At 37.9% G+C, this 17783-nt stretch overlaps 1 pseudogene; it reads left to right on the forward strand.

Annotated features, from left to right (window-relative positions):
* The first annotated feature begins 7462 nt into the window (after nt 1-7462).
* LOC131300367 (probable leucine-rich repeat receptor-like protein kinase At2g33170) lies at nt 7463-13846 on the forward strand (annotated as a pseudogene).
* The last annotated feature ends 3937 nt before the right edge of the window (nt 13847-17783 follow it).

The raw sequence follows: 17783 nt of genomic DNA on the forward strand, positions 1-17783 counted from the left end.
TTGTTGTTGTTGAAGGGACTCGTTGTTTTCATTCGAACATCCCTCGAGTATACTTTGTTCGAATGAAAACAACAAATCTTTTAGTCGCGGGAGGGACTCGTGGTTTTCATTCGAATAATGTATAAAGATCTAACTGTGGACAAAAAACGTTTCTAGGAGCAAAGGCAGGAGCGAAGGCAGACAACAAGTCAAATGTAAAGACTGGTGTTGGGGTTATATGCCTAAAGAGGGTGTTATGTTGACATGTTCGCGTGTGGTTCCAAAGAAGGTAGTCTCGGTGTAAATTAGTTTTGAGCATAATAGGGAGGAGTTTTTCGAAGTTGATGTGGTTCAGAGAAATGCCGACTTGGACTCGGCTATCTTGCTACCTCGAAAATGATTTTGACGGGATTACGAAATGCTTTCACTAGATGATACGGTTGTTGTATGAATGAACGTATTTACGGTTTCTCACCAATGTTTCATGAAGTGGTTACCTATCCCAATTATCGGTTAAAGAGAAAAGTGGAAAGGAAGGTAATTCTGATGATGATTGCCTTGGTGTCATGGTTATGAAGTGATTCCGATAAATAAGTTCCATAAGATAAAGAGTTCGTTAGGGTCCCCCATGTTTGTCTCCTATGTAAGGGTAGTTGGGTTAAACTTCTTCATTGTGTACGAACTTGACCTTGCTGTGCATGTCACTACCGTAAATTTTTTTGGGTATTCTAATTAAAATCTTCTAAAGAATGGGGGCGAGAAGAAATTGGAACCAACTAGTCTATGCATAGAGATTGTTTAAGTAAAGGGGTAGCAGTTCAAGAAAAAGGGGTACCACTGTTTACTCACCATCCACGGCAAAAGGTGCGTCTAAGGGGTTTGGTACAAAGCCAGGCGGAGCACTTGGTATATCGAAATGTGTGATAATTCTTGTACTTTTCACGGATACGGTCTATATCTTTTTGCATTGTCTAGATTTCTAGATTTTTCATGAAGAATGGGAGCCCCACCAGTATCTAGAAAGTTAAAATTCAGTCCAATATGATAGGCATATCTTCACTTTCTCCCCCTACCAATATTTCTTCACCTACCATAAGTTAGCTCACATCTGAAGTACTTATCCACATACATACATTTTATATTTCGAATCTTGGAGCTAAAACCTCCTCTAACTATACTAGGAACAAGAACCTGACCACGTAATTCTCCTTCGAAACTTCAAACACTACATGAAAGAATAAACTATGGAAGAAAATATTGCCCACAAAAGAAGCCAAAGCACATGCACCACCGCAGTGCTGCTGTTAGGGGCCTTGCAGGTAATTTCAATATTCAGGATAGCTTCCATCTTACATATTGGGATCTTGAGTAGCTTTAGCACCTCCACAAGTTTCATATCCAGGTTGATATCCATAAGATCCACCGTTCCACTGGTTTGGATCCAGCTGAGTCTGAACAAAGCCAACAGATGGAAGATTTATGTTTTAGTACTTCATTTGAAAAGAAGTAAAGTAAATTGCAGAAAGCACAGTTTACTCAGTTTTGGATGATACATACCTATTTGTTTTAAGGACTACGACCCCATAAGAGTCGGATATTTTGTTCTTCCAACCGAGCAAAGTCAGTAAAACTAACGCGCATTGTAATTTCTAGTATGTAACTGAGGCAGACATAGCTTACCTATCAGCAAATTAAACAAACCCACATTGCTTGCCAACTAGAATTTTTACATGGACTAAAACTGTCGATAAGCTGCTCATCTGAAACACTTATTATTCAAACCAACAAATACCTGGCAATACAAATTGGTGGCCATGACCATATTTGGCTCCCTCCCAAACAAATTATACAAATTATTTAAACACAGAGAGAGAGTTAAAGAGCGGGGGTGGAGGGGAACTTACAGTTGTATTATTTGAATCATCCTCATTCTGCATTTCCAGAGTATCCTGATATGAAGTTGCAACATGGAAAGCGAAAAGTTAAAACAATGGCTAAAAATGATGTTTCCTCACACAATACAAGATACATTTCTATGGATTATGTTAAAAAATAAATCACCCTGCAGAAGATTTCCATGTAGAGCAGAAAATCTACATCCATGATCCATCAATGTAAACAATAGCGTGCAATTGTGGTAACCAATTTCAACAAAGAATTTCTCATGGTGAATAGTATCATCCGAAAATAAAAATCTAGAAAGCTCAACTATTTTCATACTGAGCAATATATCTAAGCAATAAACACAATTTCTGAATAGCAAAAAATGCATACACGCACGGTTGATCCTAAATTGAGAAACTGGAAGTGTGCAATATCGTTGCTCCTTCATAAATCCAAAAGAAAGTAGTTCTACACTTTTGAAATGCAGTGTCCACCTATATGTGTTGTTGCAGGTAATAAAAGACATCAGTTAGATATCAAATACAATTTCCGAAATATACAAACGTATGGTGCTATAATATTTCCACAGGGACACTGCAAATGCGGTGTAATACAATGTAATTATGGGCATGTTTTTCCTCAAGAAATCCGAAATAATGTAACATCACGCTTTTGAAATGCCACTAGTGCTACCAAAGTGTTCAACTTTTACATGCTTAAAGAGAGGAAATAGCATAACAACTAAGTAATTAAAGCAACTAAGTAATTAAAGATGACGGATGGAAACCAAAAAAAAAAACTCACGAAGTTGGTGAAAAGAAACCCAAGGATCCTACGACTTTCCTTATTTGATTGGTAACATACTTAATTCCCATGTTCTCAATTGAACCAAACTCAACAAGGCTTCATCCCGCACTATATACGAAGAATGGGAGCCCCACGTGAGTCTAAGATAATTGAATATCTAACATTGCTTCTAAAGTTACAAATACATGCCTAAAAAAACATACAAGATGAAAATTAGTACGATACTTACTGTGGAGGGGAAGTTGAAGTTCATTATTGAATAACGAAGAGAGTTTTCATGCCAATTCTTTTGCCCCATCCGAGCAGTTCTAGTGATAGCGCGTGTTTTTTCCCTTCATGTTTTATTTATCTAGATATTGGACTGAATCTAGAAAGTTCAAATATTGGTGGGGCTCCCATTCTTCGTATTTAGTGCGGGATGAAGTCTTGTTGAGTTTTGTTGAATTGAGAAAGTGGGAATTAAGCATGTTACCAATCAAATAAGGAAAGTCGTAGGGTTCTTGGGTTTCTTTTTACATTTTTTTTTTCTCCGTCTGTCATCTTCAATTACTTAGTTTTTACGCTATTTGTTCTCCTTTTGAGCGTGTAAAGAGTTGAACACTTTGGTGGGTAGAGCACTAGAACATTTCAGAAGTGTGATATTACATTATTTCGGATTTCTTGAGGAAAAAACATGCCCATAATTACACCACATTTGCAGTGTCCTTACTTTTGGAAATATTATAGCACCATACATTTGTACTTTTCAGAAATTGTATTTGATAGCTGACTGATGTCTTTTATTACCAGGAACACATATTGGTGCACACTGCATTTCAGAAGTGTAAAACTACTTTCTTTTGGATTTCTGAAGGAGCAACGATATAGCACACTTGCAGTTTCTCTATATACGATTGACCGTGTATTTTATTTGTGTACGCTTTTTCGCTATTCAGAAATTGTGTTTATTGCTTAGATATATTGCTCAGTGTGAAAATAGTTGAGCTTTCTAGATTTTTAGTTTCGGACAATACTATTCACCATGAGATATTGTCTACTGAAGTTGGTTACCATAGTTGTACGCTGTTGTTTACAGTGATGGATCATGGATGTGGATTTTCCACGCTACATGGAAATCTTTCTGCAGGGTAATTTATTTTTGAACATGATCCATAGAAATGTATCTTGTAATGTTGTACGAGGAACATCATTTTTAGTCATTGTTCAGAATACTCTGGAAATGCAGAATGAGAATAATTTTAAGGAGGGAGCTTGATATGGTCGTGGCCACCAATTTGCATTGCTAGGTATTTGTTGGTGGTTTGAATGAGCAGCTCTGGCGGTTTTTCAGCCTGTATGGGCAGTTAGTTGCCAAGCGATGTGGGTTTGTTCAATTTGCTGACAGGTAAGCTATGTCTGCCTCAGTTACATGAAATTATGATGCACGTTAATATGACTGACCTTGTTCTGTTCCTTGTTGGGCTGAGGTAACACTGAAGATGTTAAATGGAACTCAGTTGGGCTGAGGTAACACTGACCTTGTTCTGTTCCTTGCATATGAAAGGCTTTGTTGTATATAAACTGGTGCCATAAAAGAACAACAAACTGGTGCCATAAAAGAACATGATTGGAGGATGAATTTTATTTATTGTTGCAAGGCAAATATGAGGTGATGTGCCAACATTGTAATTCTTTTTTGAATTTGACATATTTCACAGTTTTTTACTACTTTAACCTGGAGGCGCACTTGTCTCTACATACATAAAGTTGTTTCTATTTTGCCATTTTATGCGACTTCACCTTAGCACACTATCATGTCAGATTACTAGATTTAGGAGAGATTAAGCTTAAAATTTAATAATGATCATGTACCACGCTTAAGTGCATGACTTTTTTTTTCTTTTTCCTAAAGCATTAGAAATTGATTTATATGACTACTTTCAGTTTGAGAATCTCAGAAAAACCAAACCAAACACGAAATATGCCTTGTGTCCTACTCAATTAGGGCTGGCTAGAAGAATCCTGTTTCACCATCCTGCTCTGTTAAGGCTGTACGACCTTTTATATCTCTAGGCCTCAAGGTACTAGCTTAGCACCTATTGACACTTGCTGAAGCAACCTTTCACTTTGAATATTGCTTTTAGGGTTTTGGTGTAGAAGATTCCACTAAGCATGTTTTCAGAATGAAAGCCATTTGTTTGAGAAGGTAATGGTTTATTAGTTATAACTTGAAATGGAAAACCAGGAAACAATGGTTTAAGCTGCCTTGGCTTTTAACACCAAATATACAATACGAAGGAGGTACCTATTTGTATGCTATGAAACACACAAGCCGCGTCTGTCTTCTATCCCTATGCGGGGTCAAATTCCCATATATCTTGTTCCTTTCCATGTTCTTCATTTCCATCAATACCCACAGGGGATTGTGTAGTTACTCGGCATACCCAGAAGCAAAAAGTTTTGAGAAGGGCAAATCCGTGAATGAATTGAAAATTGTTCATTTGTGACTTTTCTTTGAGGGGGAGCCACTGTTCAATCTGAGAACGAAAAATAGGGGATGAAAGTACTGTGCATTGCTCTCCCATTCTATATATAGGAAGGATGCAAGAGGTTTAGTCATAGGTGGCTTGTGAAATAAAGTGGAAGATAAATTTGGAGTAAAAGGGATGTAATTTATTGAGATCATTGTATAGCTATAATCCTTAATATGAAGGATTTCAAATCACTCCTATTATGTAGTATATAGTTATTTCAAATCCATCTCAATAGAGCTCTCAAACTCAATCTCCAAATTCCTATGTGATGATAAAATCTAATTTTAAGCTATGCTTTTTGAACAATAATTTCAAATCCCTTTGACTTGAAATACATAGCTATCCTAAAGGGCAGTTGGTGTTAGGATGACCCCAACATTGTATTTGAATGAATGATTGTTGTGCTTGTTAGTCAATTACTTTATAATCTGAGCCATCAAAAGTTTCTTTGTGCTTTTTCGTTGGATGTGTTTTCTAGCCAAGGCTTCCACTGACTTTATGTCACCTGAATAAGTGAGTACTGCTTTTGGAGAAGGACCTTTTCGTGTGGAGCGCCAGGACTCTTCTTGCTCGTTTAGCTTTTCTAATCAGGTGGTTTGTTGTTGTGGGCCTGTTGTACTGTGGAGAGAGCCCTGATATGCTGGTGCTATGCCAGGACTAGTACTGCTTTTAGTGTCTCTTTATATCAATGAATTTGTTGTACTAGATTTAGGATATGATACGACTGATGTAGTGCATGATTTGTGCAGAAAGATGATTTAGCAGTTAAAATTAATGTAATTCAGAGAGTTGATTTTGCACCTCTAGTGTCAATATAAAAATCCATCAACTTGTAAACTATTTGATGCTTGTAAAAAAGGTGGTCTGTTTTGACATATACAGTAAAAGGCAGCATTTTGGCTGAAAATCTTGCTGTTTCTGCGATCTAAGCTTTTAAACATGATAGTGGAGTTTTCATGTGTTTATTCATACACACAAGGATACGTTATATGTGTATATTATATTGACACATATATTGTGTCATTGTGTTATTGAATGGGTAGCGCAGATTAATTTGAAGTGTAAAAATGCCACATTGGAACTGAAATCCAACTCCATGCTAACAATTTCGCTGGTCGCTATGGGGCACAAAATTGAAAACATAAGTTTAGTTCTGCCTTGTTCTTTACGTCTGTTTTGTCAACACAAGTTGCCGGTTGTCACATTTGAATTTCTTAGCCGAAAATGGGTTTGGACAGTTCATAGAGGGGTCTTGGACAGTTCATAGAGGTGTTTTAACACTCCGTTCGACATCGCAGGTATGCTCCATCTCTCTATCTCAGCTCTCATTTCACTCTATCTCAAGCATTTGTACACCATATTATTTTAGTCTGTAATTCTCAAGAAGGGTTGAGTTGTAAATGTTTCTCTAAAGACTTTTGAAGTAGCAGCGCAAATCAGGTATGGCCGAGATTGTTTTACCCATAGTTCACTTAAAATAGAGTTTTCTCTCTTCATTTGACTTGGGTTGCCTTCACAGTTATGTGATTTCTCAGGCCTAGTTTACTTGTCATTGAGAATCTAAGAAGCACGGATACGGATACGGATACGCGGATACGTGATTTTTTCAAAAAGAAGGATATGATATGTTGGGGATACATTGAATATAAAAGTAAATAAAAAACATATTATATATATTATAATTTTTAATTCCTAAAATTCCATTAATGATTAAAGTTTTCCATTATACAAGCTCACCATTTCACATGCCGATAAAGATATTTTCATATAGTTATAATATAGTTATATATATAATTGTATCCACATAGTTATATATATAGACATATACAGAGAGAGAGAGAGAGAGAGAGAGAGAGAGAGAGAGAGAGAGAGAGAGAGATTTTGGTGTCGGTTGGTGGGGGAGAAAGAAAAATATAGTTCCTAATTGCAATTTTAACCCATATATTTAAGTAATAACATATTTATCCTCACGTGTATCCAAAATGTATCCGAGCGTATCTGAAATGTATCGGGATACCAAAAAATAATGAGAGAGAGAGAGAGAGAGAGAGAGAGAGAGAGAGTGTGTGTTTTTGGTGTCGGTTGGTGGGGGAGAAAGAAAAATATAGTTCCTAATTGCAATTTTAACCCATATATTTAAGTAATAACATATTTATCCTCACGTGTATCCAAAATGTATCCGAGCGTATCTGAAATGTATCGGGATACCAAAAAATAATGAGAGAGAGAGAGAGAGAGAGAGAGAGAGAGAGAGAGAGAGAGAGAGAGAGTGTTTTTGGTGTCGGTTGGTGGGGGAGAAAGAAAAATATAGTTCCTAATTGCAATTTTAACCCATATATTTAAGTAATAACATATTTACCCTCACGTGTATCCAAAATGTATCCGAGCGTATCCGAAATGTATCGGGATACCAAAAAATAATTCTAAAAGCAGGATACTTTAAAAAAGCGTATCGGATACGTATCTGGAGTGTATCCGAGAGTATTGGTATCCGATATGGATACGATACGTGATACGTAGGCCAAAATAGAGTATCCGTGCTTCATAGTTGAGGATTGATGTGCTAAATGGGAGTGTTTTAGTACATGTGTCATCATACCAAAGCTTAGAGCTTTAGGGAAACCATCAATATCCCCATTATTACAGAATAAGACCCATTTGATAATGTATCCATACACTTCATTCTTTCCCCTGTAGAAACTGCTCTTCTTTTCCCTTTTTTTTTTTTCCTCGATGGGGTTTGAGAGACACTTGTATATTGAAAATTGGCGTGAAAGTGAACAAAGACAATAAACTCAAGTAGTTTGTGACAGGATACACCCAATGCTTGTCCAATAATCATATCGTTCTGTAGAGTTATGACAGGAAAACCTAACCTATTAATATAATGATTGATTGAATAAGTTAGGCGTAGTTGTGGTTTACCCCAAATTTGGTTGCATAGGCAACTGCAAAATTGTTTTGCTTGGGTCAATCGTTGAACTTCTAGCTGACACTGTCACACTGCATAATTGAGACATTTTGTTTGATTGACAATGCCCAATCCATTCTATGCAGCTCTATTCCATGGTTACTTTTCGGAGTTGCGACTGTTAAGCCTCTGCAACTATTTCTTTAGTTATTGTGTTCATTTAGCTGAAAGATACCTCATCTTTCTTGCATTTACTTCTTTTAGTTATAGTTTTCATATGCACTTACTCCAATGTGCGGTGATTTTTGTTGTGTTGATATCAAAATGCCGATGGTCCTTGGTTTGAAGTTTTGTTTCTGTAAGTTCACTTGGAAACCCTGGGCACTTGAAAAGTAGTAAATTGGAATAAAAGGTTAAAGTTTTCTTCCTTTACTTGCATCTCTGTTCCTAATGGCTGCATGGAAACATAACATAGAGGATTATTTTCAGCATGTTGTGGATCATAAATAGAATGGAAGTAACCTTATGTTCTGACTCTGTCGAAGTAATTTTATTCATGTAGTTTGTTCTTGGGTGTTGTTCATTGGTCCTTGAACCAATTCTCAGACTTCTTAAGAGTCGTTTGAGTAAGAACCGGTTTATAATCGAAATGTTTGATTTCCTGATAGTGTACATGGGTGGCATCCGATTGGTGCCTTTTTTCCCGGTAAGAATACAAAAAGATGCGGTTTGTCTACGGCCTTTTCAAATTGAAGGCAATCTCCATACCAACTTTTTGTCTTTTTTTGTGTTGTCTTGCTTTTTCCCTCTGAACTTTTGATGATCTGCAACAGAAATGAAAATACAGTAAAATTGGCTTTTATCTAGTTAGGAGTTGCTTAGAGTACACAAAGTTGTTGACTTCTCAGATTGTGTTGTTCATTTGACACAATGGAGGGCGTTATAATGTCAGACAGTAGGAGAGGTATTTTTGTGAGGGTTATTGGAATTTTTGTTGTCATGGCTCTTCTGGTTTCTACTTCGAAAGGGTTGAATTCGGATGGGTTGTACCTTTTAGAATTCAAGGAAAACATCCACGACGAATTCAATTACCTGGGAAACTGGAACCCTCGCGACAAAACGACTTGTAGATGGAAGGGTGTGAATTGCACGGCGGGTTCAGTGGTGGACTCTCTTGATTTAAGTTCAATGAACCCATCGGGAACGCTGAGCCCTATTATTTGCAATTTGGTTGAACTTACTAAACTTGATGTTTCTGTCAATGGTTTCAGTGGAAGTATCCCCAATGAGATTGGGAATTGCTCAAGATTGGAAAGTCTTTACTTGAATAACAACCAGTTTGATGGACAGATACCTTCGCAGTTGGGTAATTTGTCTAGTTTTGTCTAGTTTGACAGACTTGAATCTGTGCAATAATATGCTTTCTGGTCCTATTCCAGATGAGATTGGAAAGCTTTCTTCTCTCTTCCAGTTTTTGGCATACAGTAACAACATAACCCGTTCATTGCTGCGTTCTCTAGGGAACCTAACAAAATTGCAAATATTTCGAGCCGGTCAAAAAGGTATTTCTGGGAGCATACCTTCAGAGATAGGTGGTTGTGAGAGCTTGACTTTACTTGGTCTTGCCCAAAATGACTTAGGTGGGAATATACCCATAGAGTTAGGGATGCTTGGGAGTTTGAACGATTTGATTCTTGGGAATAATCAGTTATCTGGTTTTATCCCAAAGGAGCTTGGAAATTGCACGAATCTTGGGACTCTTGCTTTGTACCAAAACAACCTTGTGGGTGAAATTCCCACTGAGATTGGAAACATAAAATTCCTGAAGGATTTATACTTGTACCAAAACGAGTTGAATGGAACAATACCTAGGGAAATTGGTAACCTTTCCTTAGCAGCAGAAATTGATTTCTCAGAGAACTCCTTGATGGGAAACATTCCAACTGAGTTAAGTCAAATAGTGGGTTTGCAATTACTCTTCCTTTTCCAAAACCAGCTTACAGGTTTTATACCAAACGAGCTTAGTAGCTTGAGGAATTTGACAAAGCTTGATCTTTCTATTAATTATCTCACCGGTCCCATCCCCTCTGGATTTCAGAACCTAACTGCAATGCTCCAGTTACAGCTTTTCGAAAATTCCCTTAGTGGTAGCATCCCCCAAGGACTTGGACTCCAAAGCCAGCTTTGGGTGGTTGATTTCTCAGACAACAATCTCACCGGGCAATACCTCCTCATATTTGCCGGCATACTAACTTGATGTTGCTGAATCTTGAGGCTAATATGCTGTATGGAAATATCCCAGGTGGGCTCACAAGCTGGAAATCACTGGTTCAACTTCGTTTGAATGGAAACAGGCTAACTGGGAGCTTTCCTTCTGCATTGTGTAATTTGGCGAACCTTTCTGCCGTTGAATTGGGTCAGAACAAGTTTAGTGGTCCCATCCCTCCGGGTATTGGAACTTGCCAAAAGTTGCAAAGGCTTGATCTTTTGGACAATTACTTTACATCGGCCTTGCCGAGGGAGATTGGAAATCTTTTTGAATCGGTGACCTTTAATATTTCCTCTAATTTTTTCATTGGAGTAATACCTTCTGAGATTCTTAACTGCAAAATGCTTCAATGCCTTGATCTTAGCGGAAATTTCTTTGAAAATGCAGTACCAAATGAGTTGGGAACCCTTTCACAGCTGGAGCTTCTCATGCTTTCTGAGAACAAGTTTTCTGGAAATATTCCTCCGGCATTGGGCAATCTGTCTCGTTTGACAGAGTTGCAAATGGGTGGCAACTTGTTTTCAGGTGAAATACCATCGGAATTGGGCTCTCTCACTTGTTTGCAGATTGTGCTGAATCTTAGTTACAATAGTCTCTCCGGGACTATACCACCTCAGCTTGGTATTTTGCTAGAATTCCTCTTTCTGAATAACAATAACTTGAGTGTTGAGTGGTGAAATACCAAGTACGTTTGACAATCTGTCGAGTTTATTGGTATGTTACTTCTCATACAATGACCTTTTTGGTCCGTTGCCTACCGTTGCATTGTTTGAGAACATGGCCATGAGCAGCTTCATTGGAAACAAAGGGCTTTGTGGTGGCCCTTTTGGCGATTGCAATGGAAATTCATCTTTTAACTCGATTCCTCCTTTGAAAGGATTAGGCACTACATGGGGTGAAATCATTCCAATAGTTGCTGTTGCTGTTGGCGGAGTTTCTCTCATTCTAATTACAGTTATTTTATATTATTTGAGGCGTCCAGTTGAGGTTCTTGCTTCTTCTCAAGAAGAAATTTCCTCTCCTGTTTCAGATATCTATTTCCCTCCGAAGGAGGGGTTCAGTTTCCAAGATCTGGTTGAGGCAACAAGCAATTTTCATGCCAGTTACGTTGTTGGTAGAGGAGCTATGGGGACCGAATACAAGGCAGTTGTGCATTCTGGTCAAACAATTGCTGTTAAGAAGTTAGCGTCAAACAGAGAGGGGAACAACATTGAGAAAAGTTTTGGAGCTGATTTTTCAACTTTGGGGAAATTAGGCCTCGTAATATTGTTAAGCTTCATGGTTTTTGCTATCACCAGGGTTTAAATCTGCTTCTGTATGAGTATATGGAAAGGGGTAGCTTGGGTGAATTGCTTCATCTCACATCTTGTGGCTTGGAATGGCCTACATGCTTTATGAATCGCTTTTGGGGCTGCGGAGGGGCTTTCTTATTTGCATCACGACTGTAAACCGAGGATCATTCACTGCGATATTAAGTCAAACAATATTCTGCTTGATGAGAATTTTGAAGCCCATGTGGGTGATTTTGGCTTGGCTGAGGTCATTGACATGTCACATGCTGCTGGATCGTATGGCTATATTACCCCTGGTAAGCCATCTGTTTGATCCTTTTCATTACAGTACATTGTTTGTGTTTTGTTTTCAAAATGCATATTGTTGGATATGCAATCTACAAAATGGAAGGAATTAGTGGTTGGTTTTAAGACTGTCACTACGTATCTTTGAGAAGCCACAACAAAAACAGAACGTAGTGAAGATTGATCGTGCAAAATGTGACAGTTAAATGTCCTTCAATAATGTATTGATTATCTACGCTGCCTTCTGCCTTTGTGTTGTTATGGTCGTTTGATGCATCAGTTTAGTTGATAATTTTTTTACATGATTCTTCAGATGATATACCTCTCTTTCTAAATTCTATAGCGGGGAGTGATTCTATAGCATAAGATTTTCACCATACAATTGTAGTTACTGCGGCTAAGTTATCATGGAATTTGAACTTTATTTGAATCTATAGAAAGAGGAGGAACCAAAAGTAGAGGAGGAAAACAACCGTCTTGCCAAAACCTTCTGCCGGAAAGAGTAATTTTTCTCTCTATGGTCTTACATACATAGGGAAACGAATAGACCCATTTAGTACCCATAGTGGTGTCTACTGTCTAGGAGACAGCTGGGGCACTGACATAATTGTTAAATGAACGTTTATTTACTATAACGTGGACCTTTTCCTCTTTATAGCAATATTCCAAAAGTCGCTGGGCGCTAGTCGAGCGAACGGCCACCTTCGAGCGATTAATCAGTGTGTATTGATTATTAATGGGCGATTAATCATTAGTCGGACCTAATCCATTAGTCCCCGCCAGCGATTAATCGCCGATTAATTCCTTGTTTTAGAACACTGCTTTATAGACAGAAATGGCTGATAGTTGCTTCATTATTTGTGTTGAGGAAAAATTTGTGGCATTTGTATGAATCAGCTGAGATGGCTATAAATTGATCAGACAGGAATCACAAATTCAATTCTTAACATAGAAGAGTTTCCCAGTTCTATCTGTTTTATGTAGTTTGGATGCAATGGTTTACTTTCGTCATTATACCTCCAAGAATCTTCCTGGGCTTAGGTTTGGAATATAAGCCTTGTAGTGTTATAGGTCTGGGAAACAGTTTCAGTCGGGAAAGCAGAAAAAAGGCATTTTGGTAGAACTCCTATGACCTCTTTCTCTGTCTCTCTTTCCCTATTATTATTATTATTTTTTTACTCACTCTGCAAGTCCATATTGTCCCATCCACTTGGCACTTGTGCTCATATTGATAGGCAGAGAATGTAAATCAAGTGACGGCCTCACTTTTTTTGATTGCTGTCTCCCCCGTATGTCTCTCTTTCACTGTGTTGGTCGGCTTATCCATTGTAATTGAAACATTAATAGTTATTCTGTCTTACCGATAATTTGTCTTCTCTTCATGCCAGAATATGCCTACACAATGAAGGTTACCGAAAAATGTGATATTTATAGCTATGGAGTTGTTCTTTTGGAGTTGCTAACTGGAAGAACTCCAGTGCAGCCATTAGATCAAGGAGGTGATCTTGTCACGTGGGTGAGAATTTACATTCGGGAACATTCGTTGTTTTCAGAGATGCTCGACAGCAGAGTAAAATTGAAAGATGAAAATACTGTCAATCACATGATTACTGTCATGAAAATTGCTTTGTTGTACACGAATATGTCACCTTTTGATCGGCCTTCAATGCGTGAAGTTGTGCTGATGTTAATTGAGTCTGATGAGAGATACGGGAACTTTATTTCACCTCCTGTGTTCGATAGTCCTAAAGATGATGCCTCTTAACCGTATGTAACCATATCTGAGTTGCCTTACTGTTATGATTTTTACTTCTCATTGTTCCTTGTACTTTTTACCACAATTTAAAGCATAAATTCATCGTGTACATTTTCTTTAGAAAGATAGCAAGCTAGTGTTTTGTCGTGAGTTTGCAAGTAACTAATTTTAATCTCAGGCCTCAAGCATTTTTTTCCCTGGAAAGTCTGTTGACAAAACTTCGTAGACACAGATCTGTTGTGGGGCCCACTACGGGTCCCATGCAAACAATTTGAACCGTTCATTAAATGTAGAATATTTTTTCAAGAGTCCTCGCAAAAAATCAGCTCAATCCGATACCTTTAGATATTCGATTCTATCATCTAACTTTTCATTATCGTGACATCCAAATGAAAAGTTAGATGATTGAATCGAGTATCTAAAGATATTAGATTGAGCTATTTTTTTGCAAGAACCCTTGAAAAAACGTTTTACATTTAATGAACGGTTCAGGTCATTTATGTGGGACCCGTAGTGGGCCCCACAACAAATTGGTGCACGATGTCTGTGTATTATTGCTGTGTGGGTAGCACTGCTGTTTTTCCCCTGTTGTACCTTCTTTTATGCACAAGAGGAATACCATGTACCGGATATGACGGAACAGTAGATGCAGGTTGAATTCCTTTCCTGTAGATTGAATTGCTTGAAAATCGTTCCTGTTTCACCAATTGTCGTAGCTCTTCATTTTCGTCGTTTCTGATCCGTGTTAGTGTGGACTACATTTAGTGTTGGATACCTGTACAATTGTTAAATCATTAGTTACATAGCTCTTATTGATATCATTTTGCTAATCTTTTGAACTGTAGAGATGTGAAGTAGGATAGATGGAGAACAAAACTGTAGACCTGAGAACCCTTTTCGCTAACTTTGGTAAAATAAGTACAAACCTCTAAAGGCATAAATGAAGGACACTCTTTGAGTGAATAGTACGTGCTTCTAAATGGGTCTTCTTACTTCTGTTCAAGTTATTTTATTATTGTAAAGTGTAGTCGTAAGAAGCACTCCGGATCTGAAAAAACGCATGGTCTGGCTGTTCATTCATCAGTGATTGAGTTAAGTTAGCTCTGTCTTCCTATGTCATTGCATAATGTTTTTTAAGGATTGGATGGGAGTGAAAAACTGTGAGCTTGATCGTGACTTTTCGTCTTTTCCGATGGCCTTCCTTAATTCTTACTATTGTTTTTCTTCCCAGAATTCAGGCAGATGCCTCTGTCAACATTTATAATTTGGTTCTTGAAGGCCGTGGAGCAACAAAAAATTTGTATGCAGCTTCGAACAATTAGCATAGCAGAGGAAATAGGGAAAATCTTTTCTTGATCGTTGTAAATCAACTTGCGTTGCTTCCCCGGTCATTTTCCTAGTTTTCTTGATTGGCGTTTTGGGATTCTGTTCTACTGTGCTCCTTGAATAACTTTCCAAGTTTTGTCTATCCCGAATCCAACCTTCGGGTTTACCATAAGCTTACCAGTTTGAGTTGGATAAGTAGACTTATAAGTTTTCGTAAGAAATGGTCCGTGTATGTCACCTGCATGCCCAGTATTTAGGCTGCTGCTTTTCCCTGATTAATGCCCAAGTAACATAGTCCCGTAGGATCCTTTCTTTACATTTCTCCCCCTCCCCTGTTGTTCTGTATTTTGTAAGGAAGGAGGAAAGATGTTTTGTTTGTGCTTATGCATTCAAATATTTCCTCCATATACGAGATGCTTTGTCGGGTTATGAATGTTTCACTCTCTATTGTGTATCACGTATATTATATTTTGATACCATAAATAGCGTATTGGGATCAGGGATTGACGGAAAGAACCATTCTATTTTGGTAATAGATGGAAGGAGACCTTTTTTTGGGCATTTGGGTACTCAACAATGTCGCCTGCTAGTTATGCTGAACAATTTGTTGTTCCTTCTTAGAATATGAGTTCCGTGCACAGATACGACGAGTTGATTAACATACTTGTGTTCATTTTCCACCACTCATGTTGGACGCATAAACAGATGTCTTCCAATGCAAGGCTTTGTTGATATGACATGATTGGAGGGTGAATTTTAGCCAAAATAACCAAGTCGCAGCCTGCATAGGTCCTCGCACGTTTAAGAGCTTGAACAACATGCTCGGTATCGCCTTCCACTATAATCCGAGAGAAGTTCCAAGACAAGGTCATCTCAAGAGCATACCAAAATCCTATAGCTCCAATAACTCGCAGGGAGTAAGAAACTTTGAACGAATCCAAAGCTACTCCAACAATAATACCAGCCCTGTTCCGCACAACCACCCCTACTCCTCCAAATCTGAGTTTAAAGCTCCGTTTTACCAATATGCAACCCACCATCGGCGATCATCGTCGCCTGAGATCAGCACTACCATCGTCTGTCGTCAAATCTTCCACCCCCGACCCACCACCATCATCCATCCTCATCCGACCACTATGAATATCAACATAATCGATGGTGGCTTCTCTCACTGACAGTTAGTTTTTTTTTTTCCCGAAAATTAGCATATGCTAGATTTAAGTAATGGGAAGCCATACACACGTAATATCGCCAATATTAGACCATAAAAACAACATTCAAACCCTAAAATGAAAGATTGAAGCCTACAAAAAAATAGGACGAAGAACACTGTCAGATTTTCAGTCCTAAAACACACTTAACTATTCATACGTTAACTTCCGAATATATCCTTTCAATTCATATGTAAACTTTCGAATGTTTTTCTTAAGCCTAAAAGACCATTCAGAAGTTAACATCCGAACTGAGGATTTTTCCAGAAGTCAACTTCCGAATGGTGTAGCATATTTTCAGAATTGAACTTCTGAATCATCTTCTTGCCTTGTCGATGGCATTCAGAAGTGAACATTTTTGGAAGTTAACAGTCGAACGGCATCGAAAACGCAAGATGTACCTAATGGCTATCCTCTCTAGCACTGATGGATGTTAGGGCCTCACGTCCACACCTATTTTAGCAAAATTTTCTCGTGTTAAAAAAAATATAGGATAAAGTGTAAAATTGGGAAGGCATCAATTGTTTGGGGTTTTATTTGAGGAGTGATTTTGCCACTCCCCTTTTCTCTAACGCCACTCCCCTTTGTGTCTCTATTGGGCCATTTGTTTGGCGAGAGAAGGAGAGTGGCAAAATCAATTCCGTTTTATTTAGGACAAATTCTATAACCCCCTTCTTTTCTCCCTAACCACACCCAAAAAACAGGCGCGTGGGGCCCACCATGGCCCCACCTTGATCATCACAACGGTTTGTTTTGTAAACAAAATAAGGTGTAGATGATTCTTGTAAAAAATCAAGTTGATCGGATATCTGCAAGTTTCTAGTTTGTCTTGAAAACAATGGACAATCAAAAAATTCAAGCGTCTCTTGTTTTTAATAGAAATGACCAACTTTTTGATATCCGACGAACTTGATTTTTTATAGAAATGATCACACACTATTGTTTACATTACAAAATACACGGGGTTTGGACGTTAAAGGTGGGCCCCACATGCTCGGGCCTTATTAGTCTTTTCTGGGTGTGGGTATGGAGAAAAGAATGGAGTGTGTATATAATTTCCCTTTTAATTTAGCACAACAAAAAGCGTTTGCGTTTATTCAGGATAAAATATGTACTTGTCCCTTTAACTATTCATTACTTTTTTTAATGGAACACACATACCCCTTTAAACTAACCAAACGTTACATATGTCATCCAATTACCATCTTCCATCCAAAATATCCCCATTCCACTAAAAACTTTTTCAACTTTTTTTTTGGTTGTCTTTATTTGGATTTTTTCGCGTTTGTTAGTTTTGTGCCTCACTTTTTTGGTTTTTCGATTCGTCATTTTTTGGAGAACTTAAATAGGGGTCATTTCCTATATAAATACTAAAGTCTTCATCCTAGTGAGTTTGAAAACTTATCTGTCCATCCTCAAATTCAAATAAATCCTAAACTATCGTTTCTCTCTCCTAATATTTGAAATCTTTCACTCTCATTATCTTTCCTAATTTATCTCATCCTCTCTCCTATCTTTTCTCCCCTAATCTTATCTTTCCAATTTTCTCT

This window comes from Rhododendron vialii, chromosome 9a (genome assembly GCF_030253575.1).
Source record: "Rhododendron vialii isolate Sample 1 chromosome 9a, ASM3025357v1".
NCBI classification, from domain to species: Eukaryota; Viridiplantae; Streptophyta; class Magnoliopsida; order Ericales; family Ericaceae; genus Rhododendron; species Rhododendron vialii.